General features: G+C 40.2%; 1 protein-coding gene across 1 annotated transcript in view; it reads left to right on the forward strand.

Moving 5' to 3' along the window:
• The window catches only part of LOC137197331 (uncharacterized), a 70,724-nt gene that overhangs the window by 8,602 nt on the left and 47,724 nt on the right, over positions 1-14,398 (forward strand). The gene's annotated exons all lie outside the window — the stretch shown is intronic.

The raw sequence follows: 14,398 nt of genomic DNA on the forward strand, positions 1-14,398 counted from the left end.
GGTTAAAGTTACTACTTCCTTGACGTTAGACGTGGCCTTTGTTGTCATGGCAACAATGATAACCACAGGGTTAAGGTTAGGGGATGATCTTAGTTATGCTTTTTAAAACTGTCAGGACTTGTGTTAATTTTTAAAATTGATTTTATTTTTTTATATCATTTATTGCAGTATTAGAAATGCTAAATCTTATTTATGAGACGCATCCAGGGGAGCTCAGGAGTCTTTTAGGCGTGCTAACCCCCCCTCCCCCTCCCCCCAGCTCCCCTGTAATTCAAACACTGCTTTTTACTGCCTTCACACACAGAAAAAGACTAGAAATGACTCGTCTTTTTTGCCTGTAAACAACTGTAAACTCTCAAAAGGGTTAATATACCGCGCGTTAGGCACACTTCACAGACAGCTGAATGGAAGAGTGATTTCGTGAACACAATGTTTGAGCTTTTATACCTAAACGAGCTTTGTTCTGACTGTCTCATGAGTCGTGAACTAGAAAATGTTCTCTTGTATCCATAAAATCCCCCCTGGGTCATATTTACCATCATGTCACGCTCCGCGGAGCAGCTCCCGAGTTTACATCCTGACGACCTCACAGGTTTATGTGCTGTCAGTGCTCTCCGGCTTCACGCTCACAAACACTCTCTCTTAGATGCCAGGAATTAAAAATACAAACTCCTTAAGCTAAGCAGCGTCGGCCCTTTAAGAGGAGCAACACCCTGAGAGATTAATTTTTCATCCAGAGATGTTCTTAATGAGTTGTGGAGTGCTGAATGTTAAAGTATATATTTATGTAGCACGGTCGCTACTCGATTACCATGGAAACTGAGGTAGCATGTTGGAGGTGAGTGGGCGTCAACGCGACTTGGATGAACCCTGCGAATGTGGTGGGAGGGACGGAGGGAGAGAGAGAGAGAGAGATGGAGATAAGGAGTCAGAGATGGAGAGAGAGAGAGAGAGAGGAAATGGAAGCAGATGGAGAAAAGTAAGAAAGAGACACTGATAAAAGTTTTGTTGCTACGAGAAGTTTGAAGGTCTTTTCTTCCTCCTTTCATCCTTTCTACTCCTCCCGTCTCCTCTCACTCACTCCTTTCAACAACCTCTCTGCTGTTTGTGTTTTTGTGCATCGTCTCCTCTCCTCCCGTGTTCATCGTTTAGGCTTATTTTGCTCCTCTCAGCACGTCATTGGCAACCTTACTTCTCGCTAATTTTTTTCCCTCCTTTCCTTCCATCACTTCTTTGCTCTTCTCCTCTCCCCGTTCTTCCGTATTTGTTCCTCCATTTATCTTTTCATCCTGTTTTCTCCTCTCCTTGTTTTCCTCTCGTCTCCTCTCGCTTTCTCCCCTTTTGCAAGACTTTTACAACTCTTTCCTCATTTCTCTGCTCTCCTCTCTTTCTGTGTTTGTAGCTGCTCTCATCTCCTGTTTCCTCTCCTCTCATTTCCCTCGTTTCCTTTGTCTCCTTTTTCTCACCTTCTTTTCTAACTAGGATCCTCCCTTTGCTCTCCTCCTCTCCTCCCTTCTCTTCCTCTCAGTAGGTCAACCTTACTTCCTGCTTGTTTTTTTCCTCCCTCCATCACATCTTCGCTCTTCTCGTTTCCACACTCTTTCATATTTGTTGCTCCACTTGTTTTCCTCTTCCCCTTTTCTTGTTTTCGCCTCATTTGCCCCTCGTCTTCCCCACTTCTCCTTTTGCGACCCTGCTCTCCTCTCCCCCTCTTCCTCATCGTCTTTTACTTATCTGTTTCCTCTCCCACTTTGTGTACTTTATCTCCTCTCCTCTTGTTTTCTTTGTCTCATTTTATTCAACCAGAACTGATATTCTTTTCCTTTTTGTCCTCTTCTCATATCTCTCCTACTTTTATTTCTTCCTTCACTATTATTTCCTCTCTTTCTCTTGTCTCTTCCTCACAACAAGACACTGGCATCTTATGCTTTATATCTGTCTTTTCATCCCTCCATCATTTCTCTGTTCTTCTGTTGTCCCCTTTCTTCCTCATTTATTGCTCCTGACATTTTCCAGATATAAGATATGCAACCTTTGTTTCTTTCCTCTCTAATCTGCTCTCCTCTTCCGTTCTTCTTTTGTAACCTTTTGTTATCTTTTACTCCCTCTCCTTTTAATAAAACATTTGCAACCTTGCTTTCTATGCATCCTCCTTATTTGTCGTCTTTTCCTCTCCCCTTTCCCTTTATTTCACCTCTTTTGTCCTACAAGACCTTTTCCAGCCAACCTACTCATCTTTTTTTTATCTTCCTGTCATTTCTCTTCTCCTCCTCTTCTATGTTTTTACATATCCTTATCCTTTACTTCTCCTCTTCCTCTCCAGTGCTCCGTTATCTCTCCTCTTTCCTCTTCGAGACCTTTGCAACTTTGCTTTCTACTCGTCTTCTTGTCGTTTCTCTCATCTGTACTTATCATTTGCTCTTCTTCTTCTCTTCCTCTCTTGTCAAAAAGACATTTGCAATCAGACTTCACTCCTCCTCTTTTCTTCATATACTCCTCCCTTCTTTTATACTTCTTTATGCATTTTTTTTCTCCTCTCCTTTTCAACAACACACAGGCAACCTCTCGTCTTTGCTTGTCTTTTTTTTTTGATCCTACAAATCACTTTTTTGTTCTCCTCTCCTCCCCATTTCCTTTGTTTGTTGCTCCTCTTATCACACCTTGTTTCCTCTCCTCCTCCTCCTCCTCCTCCTCCTCCTTCTCCTCACTGCTCTTCATTCTCAGTTTAGTGAGCAGTAAAAAAAACGATAAAATAATAATAAAAACAACAACTGTCCCGTGATTATAAACCCATCTCCATCTGGATCTCTCATATACACCCTCACACTCACACACACACACACACACACTCACAAACACACACACACACACACACACACACACACACACTGAGCCGAATAGGAAGTCAAACAGAAGGCCAATAAGACACGCTTGACTGGAGGCGACTGCACTGTGTGTGTGTGTGTGTGTGTGTGTGTGTGTGTGATAGAGGGAGAGATAGAGCGAGGCTGTGTACGTGAACAGAGAGAGTATTCACTCTTGTCATTGTGTGAACCTCGTGTCCTCACAGCCACAGGAAGATGAGATAAATCCAAAAACATTTTCTTGCAGATACTCGAGGGAACGTTTCAGACTAAAGACACCTGGAGGTCAGGGAGCGACGTCGCCTCCCGTCACAGTAAAAACAAAGTTTGTAGAAAACAGTAATCAAGCTGAAATGACTGCGGTTGTTTCTGATTGCTATTTGGAGATTAAAGACAGCCTTTGATTGCTTCGGAAGACGTAACCTGAATAAATGACTTTTCATAAGCTTGTTGATAAAGTTCCTCATGACTATTTTATTGTTTTTAGTGTTTCAGTCATAAGATGTCTCTGGATGTCTCCGTCTAAACATCCTGGGACACTTTTTACAACTAGCTTTCAACAATTTTATGAATTTATTACAGTGGGAACCGCTTATAGCGATCACGTCTGTCCGGGTCAAATTGATCACTATAGGCGGATGATTATTATAACTGAATTTTTTTTTTCTTTTTCTTTATTTCTCATGCAGATTACCAGCTAATGGACATTTGTATATTTATTACATGAATATAAAGTAATGAAAAGGGCAGCTTCTCTATTTACTGAGTTTTATTGACAATACAGCTGTTTCAAACGCTTGTTATTTCGCTGCTGCATCTCGTTATTGTCGTAAGCTTCAAGGAGACGACGCTTTTCATTGAGAGAAAATGACTTTCTTTTTCCCGTCATGATTTCAGTGTGCCTCGGCAGCAGCAGCAGCCTCGGTTCACCAGCTGGAAACAGCTGGATCACTGTGAAGCAATAATGACGCCGCAGCCGCTTCTCATGGGAATAAAGTAAAAAAAGAATAGAATTACTGTAGTTTTAACTTTTTTTTTTTTTTCCTTATGTTACCATGGATGAAAAGACCCAAAATGAACATTGCAAGCAGACTACTTGATTACTACAAGTGAATTATTTAAACAGCATTTAGTCTGTCCTTTTTGATCCATATAAGCGGTTGATCACTGTAAGCGGTTTACACTGTATAATAATCTGTCTCCTAGAAATTACATTTATATGCAGCTAAATTGTTTTCCTAATTACGTTGCGTTTACAAATGTAATTGCTGCCTGGATTATGTTCACAGGTGACAAATTAAGTGTTGCATTTATGTATTTATGAAGTTGAAAGGAGGAGGTTCGGGCTTGGATGGTGAGCGTACAAGACGCAGGACTCTGACACCAGGAAGTCCCTCAACCAAGCGCTGCCAGTGCCTAAACATAACCATAACAAGTTTAATATTGATGTATCTTCTACTAGCAGATATTTTACAGCAAGATCTGAGATTTTGGTGGAAAAAAAACACTTCAACAAGTCCTCCAAATTAAACAACCATGTGAACCCCAGAATGACACATAGGAGCGTTTTCTAATGATAATCGATGATGATGATTGATGATGTGACAATGTTGTGGTTAAAGTCTGATCAGGTTTAGGAAAAGGTGGTTTGGGATAAAATTGTCATGGCTACAATCATCACCACAGGGTTTAGGTTCGGGGACGATTGTAGTTACGTAATAACTACGGCCACTAGATGGCGTCTGTTACTCAAACCAAACTATATGTCGTTTTTTGGGCGACTGACATTACGACCTGTTTTCTTGGGAGGGCAGCCTCGTTCACTGATGCGTTCACTATCAACGTTTTTTGCAAATGTCACCAAATTAACAACATTTTCTCATTGTGTTGAGAGAAAACACGATTCAGACGGCATTTTGTTTCTAGCGAAAACATATTTACTGTTGCAGTTTAGTTGAATATGAATGTCATTTCTATGAGACCGGGTTGGTGTGTGTGTGTTTTATTTGTGTCAGAAGGTGATTGTGTGTGTGCCTGATGAACTTTAAGAAGCAGCGATGCAAAAAATGACGGGCAAAAGGACACATCTGGTCATAACAGCCCACGGGACGCATACACACACACGCGCGCACACACACACACACACACACACACACACACATGCATTTGTACGTCTATACTTGTGAGGACTGTTTTGCTTAACTCAAACTGAAATCCTTAATCCCATAAACATAAACCTAATTCTAGCTTTAACCCTAAAACCACGTCTAAAGCAAATCAAATTCATACAGTTTCCCCTTTTTCAAATAATAATGATCTGTCACGCTACATATTTTCAACTAAATTTAAATTAAACGTAAAACCGTAACATAAAAAATGTAGAAACATTTTTTCCCTCTGTGGTGGTGACACATGATTAAAATAATGTTCAAATTAAGATTTCTCAAGTTGTTTGTGTGTTAAAAGCTCCGTAGCTGAATGAAAATGGTCTAATTTTTATAATTTGCCTCATTTATGACTGTACACATTAAAATTACGAGGATAATATGATACTAATGTTTAGGACACTTCCAGTACAATAGCTACAATCACTGCAACTGCAATAAATTTGTTTTTTTAAAACCGCTGTTACCTAATGCTCAGCTCTTGTTCCAATAACATTAAATGAGAGTATTAACGCTGTGTCTTTCCTGCTGCTCTGTTGTTGTTGTTGTTGTTGTGTGTAATTTCTTTTTGCCAATTCGTTTATGTAAGTGTAAAGTGTCTTTGAGTTTCTTTAAAAGCGCTGGATGAATAAAATGTAATGTTATTACGGTTAATACGACATGAAATGACATTACAGCTCAAATATTGAGTGGATTTGCTTAATTTAATAGAAAGCTACAATGTTTTCTCCGTCCATGTGAGTAATGGAGATTTCTTGTAGTTTTTCAGGTACTTTAAATAGTAAAATTCACAATCTGACATTTCAGATATGAATTGTAATATTTAACATGTGAAATCTGTGAATTCAACGCGTTTTTTTTTTATAGAGGCTTACCATTTCTCGTTTTCTTTTCAAAGATAAAGCCGAAAAAAGGTGCAAAAGTGGAACAAACTGAATAAATTGAATGTTTCTAGAGCTTTCCCCATCACATCTGAAGCCTGATCATACTGTTTCTAAAGGGTTTCAGTTCTCAGTGACCATAAACAGACACAAGGTTAGCCTCGTGAACCACTACCCCTGTTATCTTTGTTTAGCGGCTGTTAGCTAGCGTTCAGTACAAGTCCTCTGAGCAGATCGGACACAGCGTAAAAGAACAGATGACATATAGATGCCCTTGCTTCGGGGCACGTCGGCAGTGTCGGGGCCGCTGTTGATACCTGAGATCAAACAAGTAATTCCTTCTCCTGCTTAGTGGCCTTTCTAAGAGGAAGAAAGATAGTCCGATATTTTGGCACTCAGTCTCTGCTCTAATGACACAGCAGACGAGCAGATAGCATTGATCAGAGTGACCCCTCTTTCTAAATCAATAGAAATGATCCCATCTAGATAACGTTACAAACAATCAATAACACTCTGTGTGTGTCTGTCTGTGTGTGTGTGTGTGTGTGTGTGTGTGTGTGGGAGTCGGGGTGGGGGGGGGGGGGGGGGGGGGGGGTCTGCATACATTCTTGATGACCTGACCTGTGTCTTGGTGAGGCTACCTGTGCCTGTGTGTGTGTGTGTGCCTTAATATAGTTTTGAGAGTGAATTTGTCTGCGAGTATGTGTGCATATGTAAGTGTGTGTTCATCTATGTGTGTGTGTGTGTGTGTGTGTGTGTTGGGGGGTTGGGTGTGGCAGCTTAAGGTCAGCCAAGGTGAGCCGTAATGGGACTCTGACCAGATCCAATCTGGGACTACTTGTGGCAAAATGAATTGGCCTCACACAAGGAAGCTGAGTCTATCCCTGAGTGTGTGTGTGTGTGTGTGTGTGTGAGAGACTGTCTGTCCTTTTAAGTGTGCGTGTGTGTGAATGTGCACCCAGCTGTCTATGTGTTTCTTAGTGTGTGTTATTATATGTGTAAAGGCCATGCTTGCTGTGGAAAACTAATCTAATTTTGACAGGTTCACACAGACAAAAGGGCACATTTATTAAAAAAAAAAAAAAAAAAAACACGAAGCGCCACATTGGTTTTGTACTTCCAAGTGCGTACACGCTCTCTGGCTGAACTCGTCGAATGTTTCACACACCAGCCGCCACTTTGTGACCGTCTGTGATAAGTGTAAAATGCCACATGATTGGTTGTGTTGGGGAAAGCATCTCCATTTCCTGCCTTCTGGTTCATTGCCTCGCGGTCGACTCTGCAGATCAGATGCTGTCTTAAACCCCTCTAAATCTCTCAGCTGCCTCTGTCGCTACTTCACCGCAGCTCGTTGACTCAGTTTTGTCACTGATATTGGTTTTGGTGATTTGCAGGTCAAAAGATGTCTAGACATCAAGGTTAAAACTGGGCTAAATATGGTTGAGACAAGGTTTTCTTTAGATGTCTCGGTCACTTAAAGGGGACATAACACCCTTTTGGTGTTTTTCTGTTATTTATATGCTGTTATAATGTTAGATGTCTATGTCAAACTAACATTGTCAAAGGTCGAAAACTTGAGGTGAATATATGTGAAATGCTCCCTGCAAGTCAAAACACAGGGCTTCAACCTGGTCTGAATGCTTTGTTTGCAAAGTTGCCTCTACTTCCTGCTCGCGATGTCATCAGATTGTTCACACACGGCCGTCCGTTCTGTCACTTTTGTCGCTAAGGTTGCTTTACGGGCTGTTGGCGTTTTCCACTCTCATACTCCGGATTGGATTCGGTCTCGACAATGTACAGATGTAATTTGACGAGTTTAAAAAGAAGTGAAATCGTACTACTGCTGTCTGTTTACGTAGCCTCCCGAGCTGACCAATCAGAACAGAGCTCATCGGGAGGAGGGTCTTAAAGAGACAGGAAGTAAAACTGCCTGTTAGAGACAGAGGCTGAACTGCATAAAGAGCCAGTATAAGATAAATAAGGAGTTTATTAACTGTAAAGCAAAGATATTCCAGTAGAGCCCCAGATTATAAATATTCCTGGAAGTGTGCTTGATACATTCTCCCTTAAAAACTATTGTGTCAACAGTGTTAAAATGACTATATATCAACGTGTAGTTCGGAGCTGCTTCATATTGAAATATAGTCATTCAAAAGTTCTTGAAACAACAGTTATGTGTAAGCTAAAAGCATAAAAATACATCCTCTTCTCAGCCAAATTTAGCCCAGTTTTGATCCAGATGTCTAGTTGTCTTTTGTCCTGCAATGAGTCAAGTTGCCTCTTTAATCACCAGGTGCTCCGGAGAAGAAAGGAGTGCAAATAAATGAATAATAAGACCTGAGAGTATACGCACATTTGTATGCAGCGTCCAAGTTCGACTGTGTTTCTTTTTCAGGTCAGTTTGACTTCTTGGTTCACCTTCCTCGGCTCTGTCACAGAGTAGCAACACAAACAGCATGCAAACACCTTCACACTAAATGAACAATTTAGAGCTTCCATGTTCACCTGAACTGCACATATTTGGACACTCTGGTTTTTTGGGCCAAGAAATCCTCCAAATTAAACGATCAAGATCTGACGCCCCTATCTGCAGGACATTATTTTGTAAAAAGGCCAGGTTAGAGTTAGGCACAAGAACAACTTGAATTTAGGGAAAGATCATGGTTTGGGTTAAAATACATTGTTAATACTAATTAATCAACTAATTAATACTACATTGTTTATGTTAAGGGACCTTCATTGTCACAATTACAATAATAACAGTATGCTTAAGGTTAAGAGACGATCACAGTCATGATTTAAACAAACAAAAAAAAACTATATTAGGTTAGGAATGGGAAACATACAGTGATCTCTCGTGCAACGTTTTGTTGACCCATCTTTCCATTACGACCTCCTCCCTGCAAGGATTTTGTCGCTTTATACTGATTTCCATCTTTGCTCACTTAAACATAAACACGTTTTTCTTGGGGGGGAGGCACTCACTAAAATGACTGATCTTATTGTTTTTCTTGGGAGGACAATCTATTTCAGGCAGAGTTCAAAAACAGGAAAGGATACAGGTATAAACCCAGGACATTCTTGCTGTGAGGTGACAATCTTCAAGCAGTACTCCACTGAAATTCTCTCCTTTGACTATTAAATATTCACCACATGTACTCTTGAAAGGTGGCTCTGAAAGGTTTGTAACTTTGACAGCAGCTGTAGACAGCTTGGATTCACAGCAGTTACCGACGCCGTGGTTTCCAGCGGAGAGTCCAGAGTCGCAACGTCCATAGAAATTTCTCAAAACAAATCCATCTCTCCACTGTTTATATCAGAGTTGGCAGTTGTATTTCAAGGAAAATCATCACATATACACTGTAAATCCAGAAAGTATCAATCCTAAAGATTATCTCAATATCTGAATATCTGACAATACATCCATGGGTCCACCAAGTTGACTCCGACAACAAGCCACCCTTCATTACTAGTGGCGTGACTTTTCCAGTATGTCTGGCTACGGCTCTCGTTAGCTCTGTTTATTTTTGCCGTGAGCGTGCACTGTACAATGTAGCAGAGAGCCAGCTGCTGGTGGCTAGCGGCTAATGTAATGGTTTCTACTGTTAAACATGGTCAAAATTGTAGAAGTTGAGTTGAACGTAACAATGCTCCCTGCAAAAAAAAGCCAAGGCTTCAGCCTGCCTGAATGCTGTGTTACCTCAACTTCCTCCTCGTGATGACATCAGATTGTTCGTGCATGTCCACAAACGGCCGTACGTTGATAGACTTTGTTGCTGTTGATTGTTGCTGAGGTTGGTTGATGGGTTGTTCACGTTGTCAACTCTCATATTTAGGATTTTGGCTCCAACAGTATGGCTGTATCTGAGAAGCTTCCATTTAAAGTAAAGAATGAGAATTTCTCATGCATTTCTAAAGAAAGAGATTTGATTGGATCATTTATGGAAGATCCATGGTTAGTGTTGCATAATACCTTATTAACTGTACAATGAATATTTGGGCTGCATAATCAAAATCAGCTCCATAACATTTCAGTATTATGGCAGAAAAACTGAAACTATGACGTCAAAATTATCCCACATTTAGGGGTTTGTAGAATTATTGATCATACATTGTACAGTAATAATCATCGTACACCCTGCAACACTATTCAGTATGTTGAAAAACAACTACAACATAGCTAAATACACTACATCCATGTCATGCTGTCGACTCCTCATTGCTCTGAAGCTTTGTCATAAGTAGCATATTTAGTAATGTCTATGTAAAGCAATGACTGTTTGCACAATACTGAGTAGTTAGAGAAGTTTCTACGGATGTATCAATGTCTCAATTGTTAAAATCATTGTTATGAATCACAGCAGCTGCACAAGAAGCTACAAACTTTTCAAAGATTCATTTCAAGCCCCCAGGGTGACAAATTTGACAAAGCTTTTAGTGGAGTATTCCTTTAACCAATGAGTCACTGTACTGTTTGTAATATAAACCATCTTGTGGTCACTTTTACCACTCAGATCCTTTCTAAATATTTTCTCAGCTATCTTTGTCACTCTGCCACCGCAGATTGAATATCACCTGTCTCCCAATTTTTGTCACCACTATTTCCGGCTTCCCTCGGTCTACCTCTTTCCTCGCCACATGCCCCCATGCAGTGTGGATTGTAAATAAACACTAAGAAGTCACAGCGAGTACACACACACACACACACACACAAACACACACACAAACAGATTTGTATGCAGCGACGAGTTCGACCATGTTTCTATTTTGGGCCGGTTTCGACTTCTTTGTGAGTCTACTGCGCCTCCTTTGGAGCGTTTCATGGTTGTAAAATAAAGGCTGCGGATACATGTACTTCTCCACAAAGATTTGTTAGTGCTCTCTATTACAAGGTGTGTGTTTGTGTGTGTGTGTGTGTGTGTGTGGAGAGAGAAACAGAGATAACATTGTTCTCCCAGAAATCTATCAGCGCCAACAGGATTGCTTTTCCCCCCGCCTCGCTTTTTCCTGTGTTTCATTCCTGTTTCCATCTCCCCCACCTCGTCTCCCTCCTCCTCTTTTCCCCCTTTCTCTCCCCTCCTCTTTCTCTACCTTCCACTTCTCTCTCTTTCCATTACTCTCTCTTCTCGAGCTCTCTCCCCAAACAGAGCACCAGTTGCACTTTATAACATCTAGTTTAGCAGCTGCCCACCAAACAGACACACTGGGAGACAATGAATAGCCAAGCTAACTTGTGTGTGTGTGTGTGTGTCTGTGTGTGCATCGGCATGTCTGCGAAAGCTATCTTCTCTAAATGATACTCTGCCTCCTCTACCCCTGACAGAGAGAGAGATAGATATGAAGACGGCAGAGAAATGGGAGTAGAGAGGAGAGTGGCGAGGCGGGAGACGGATGAGAAGACGGGAGAAAGAAAGGGGAAAGAGAGGGATGAGGGGCAAAGGGAGACGATGGAAGAAGATATAGAGGAGGGGAAATGAGTGATAGAGGGCGAGAGAATAAAAAGAGATGTATAGGGTTTAGGTGAGAGGGAAAAAAATGAGTTATGGCTGGTACAGACAGGAAGACAAGAGGGATCGAGGTAGGGCGCTGCAAGGTTGTACTTTGCATTTGTCAGTTCAACTCTCTTGTACTCAGAAAGTATAATTTCCTTTTGTAGGTGGCAACCACATGCAAAGTACAACAGAGGAAAGGACAAGAGAGCAACCTGGAGATTTGATGTGTGAGCCAATAAGCAGCTTATGTAAAACCAGTGATGTGTTAGGAAGACATCAATTTTCTGTTATTTTTATACTGTTATAATGTTGGATGTCTTGAGGTGAAAGTACATAAAAAAAAATGCTCTCCGCAAGTTAAAAGCCAGGGCTTCAACCTGCTCTCAATGCTTCATTCAAGTTAACTCTACTTACCCCTCATGATGACATCAGATCATTCGCACATGCCCACAATCGGCCGTCTGTTCTTAAGTCTTCGTTGCAAAGGTCATTGCTAAGGTTGTTCACATTGTGTTTTTGCATATTTCAGATTGCACATCTGTGCTTGAACATGCACAGATGTATTTGAGAAGTTTCCTTTTTTTAAGATTTTTTTTTTTCGTATTTTTGCCTTTAATTGACAGTGATTAGAGAAGAGGCAGACAGGAAATAAGGTCTATGAGATGGATATGACATGCAACAAAGGCTGGAACCAGGGATGTTGCGGTTTTGTGGTATGTGCAGTAACCATTCGGCTACCGGGGAGCTCGAAAGACGTTTCCATTTTGAGTAGAACGAGAAAAAGAAGAGAAGTTCTACTACTACTGATGTTTATGTAACTTCCAGAGTTGAGGGGCAACTTTCAGAAGCTGACCAATCAGAACAGAGTGGGCTCACCAGGAGGCGGGGCCTTAAAGAGACAGGAGCGAAAACGGCCTGTTTCAGACAGAGGCTGAACTGAGGGTCTGCATAAAGGGCTAAAAATTTAAACTGAAAATCATGCAGAGATCTTCTAGTAGAGCTACAGAATATAAATATAGACCTGGCAATGTGCAGAAGGTGATGAAATCTGCAGTGCAGTGCAGTTATAGCTAGAGGTGTAGGTTAAAAGATGAAGGTGTTTTTCTAAACGTTAGATCCCTTAAAAAGTCCATCAAAATTAAAACATGTTGCACAACTCTTCTCCAGTACACCGTGCTTTATTCATCAAACGTCTTCAGCTAGCTCGCCTTCATCAGGGTGTTGTCTGTGGCCACTTCTGTTTCTAAATGTGATCTCAATCAATCAATCAGTCAATATTATATTATTTGTCCCCAAGGGGCACTTGTTTGTGCAGCAGTTTAACACAGAATACAAACACAAAGCACATGAATTCAACATATAAATATAACAATAATCAAATAAATATAGAACAATATTTGCTATAGTTTAATTTTGAAGAGGGAGTTGATGATGTTTTGTATATATGGTTCTGATAGTGATTTGTTGATCAAAGATGAATCAATTAATTGTATATAAGAGAAACTAAAGCTGCTTCTGACACCACCCTGATTATAAAGCGTGTTGTAATACAGTAGAATTACATCACATGTTTTAATTTTGATAGACTTGAATTGATGCTCACACTGGTCTGCGCCTCACTGTGTGTTCGATCCCACGAAAAAAGACCAAAAACAACAATGCCAGTAAGTCTCTTGATACTTTCCTACCTTGTAGGTAGTTTACATGTTGTGAGGTACGGTACGCTCATTTATTTTCTCACCAAGAGTTAGATGAGAAGGTCAATATCAATCACATGGTTGTGCCATATGTTAGGAGATGGAGCTAGGAGGTGATTAGCTTAGCTTAGCTTAGCTTAGCTTGATTGAAATCAGAGGGAAAAGTTAGCTCAGCTCTCTCCAATGTTCAAAAAATCTGCCTTCCAACATCTTTCTGGAGAGAGCAAGGCCAGATGTTTTCTTCTGATTTATGGAAGGTCATTTTTTATGCTTACTGTTGGAAAGAAAGCAAATAACCATATTTCCTAAGATGTTTAACTATTCCTGTAAAAACTGGTCATAAATATACAGTTACATTTTTATAAAAGGTAGTTTTTAATAAACATTACTGAAACAAACGTAAACTATTATAGGTCTATTTTCAGCGGTGGATGAATCCACATTTGGTGCTCTAGTCAGTATTTCTGGCAGCAAGACGGTGTGTGTGTGAGAGGTTGAGTTCAAATAAACTACAGTGTGTTTGTTCATGGTGATGAAGGAACATGTCACTCAGTGGAACAGAGTGGCTCATTGATGTGTTTTTAGTAGTCTTTGGACAACAATGGAGGTCTACAGCACAGAAGAACGAGATATATCAGGCTTTGATACACATACAATTCATTGCTGGTGTTTGTGGACAAAAAGACAAACACAAAATATCATCAGACTTATTATTTAAAACCGGTATAATTTTGTTTGAAAAATTAGTGTTTCAGATGTCCATGTTACAGTTCAATAGCTTTATTTGAAGGTGTTGTTAGGTCTTGTTCCCCATTGAAATGCTGTTGAAACCACAGTTACTTGTAACCTTGATATTTAAACATTTGCCTTATTTAGCCCTGTTTTAACTCAGAGGAAAGTAATTAAATGAGTGATTACTAATCTTAATTATCTATTGGTTGTAATCATGAAATTGTTTGTGCAGTTACATAGACCTGGCTGTATGAAATTGACAAAACAAACACCGTTATCATAAAAAGCAACATACTGTCAGTGGAAAAACACACATTCCTCTCAAATGTCAACCTTTATGTAACTTAGAAAAACGTTGTTCTCAGATTGACTGCCATGAGTTTTTCACAAGCCCAAGGGTATGTAGTTATTTTTCTTTTCTTTTTTTTTTTAACCTGCAAAGGAAACAAGGGAAGTTCAGACGTTGCTGATCATCACATTTCATAAATAGATAATAGATTCATGATTGGTTCTTTGTAAAGCTTTTCAACAATGCTTCTGTTTTTGAATTGTGCTCCAATGAATGAA

Source organism: Thunnus thynnus, chromosome 14, assembly GCF_963924715.1.
Source record: "Thunnus thynnus chromosome 14, fThuThy2.1, whole genome shotgun sequence".
Taxonomy (NCBI): domain Eukaryota; kingdom Metazoa; phylum Chordata; class Actinopteri; order Scombriformes; family Scombridae; genus Thunnus; species Thunnus thynnus.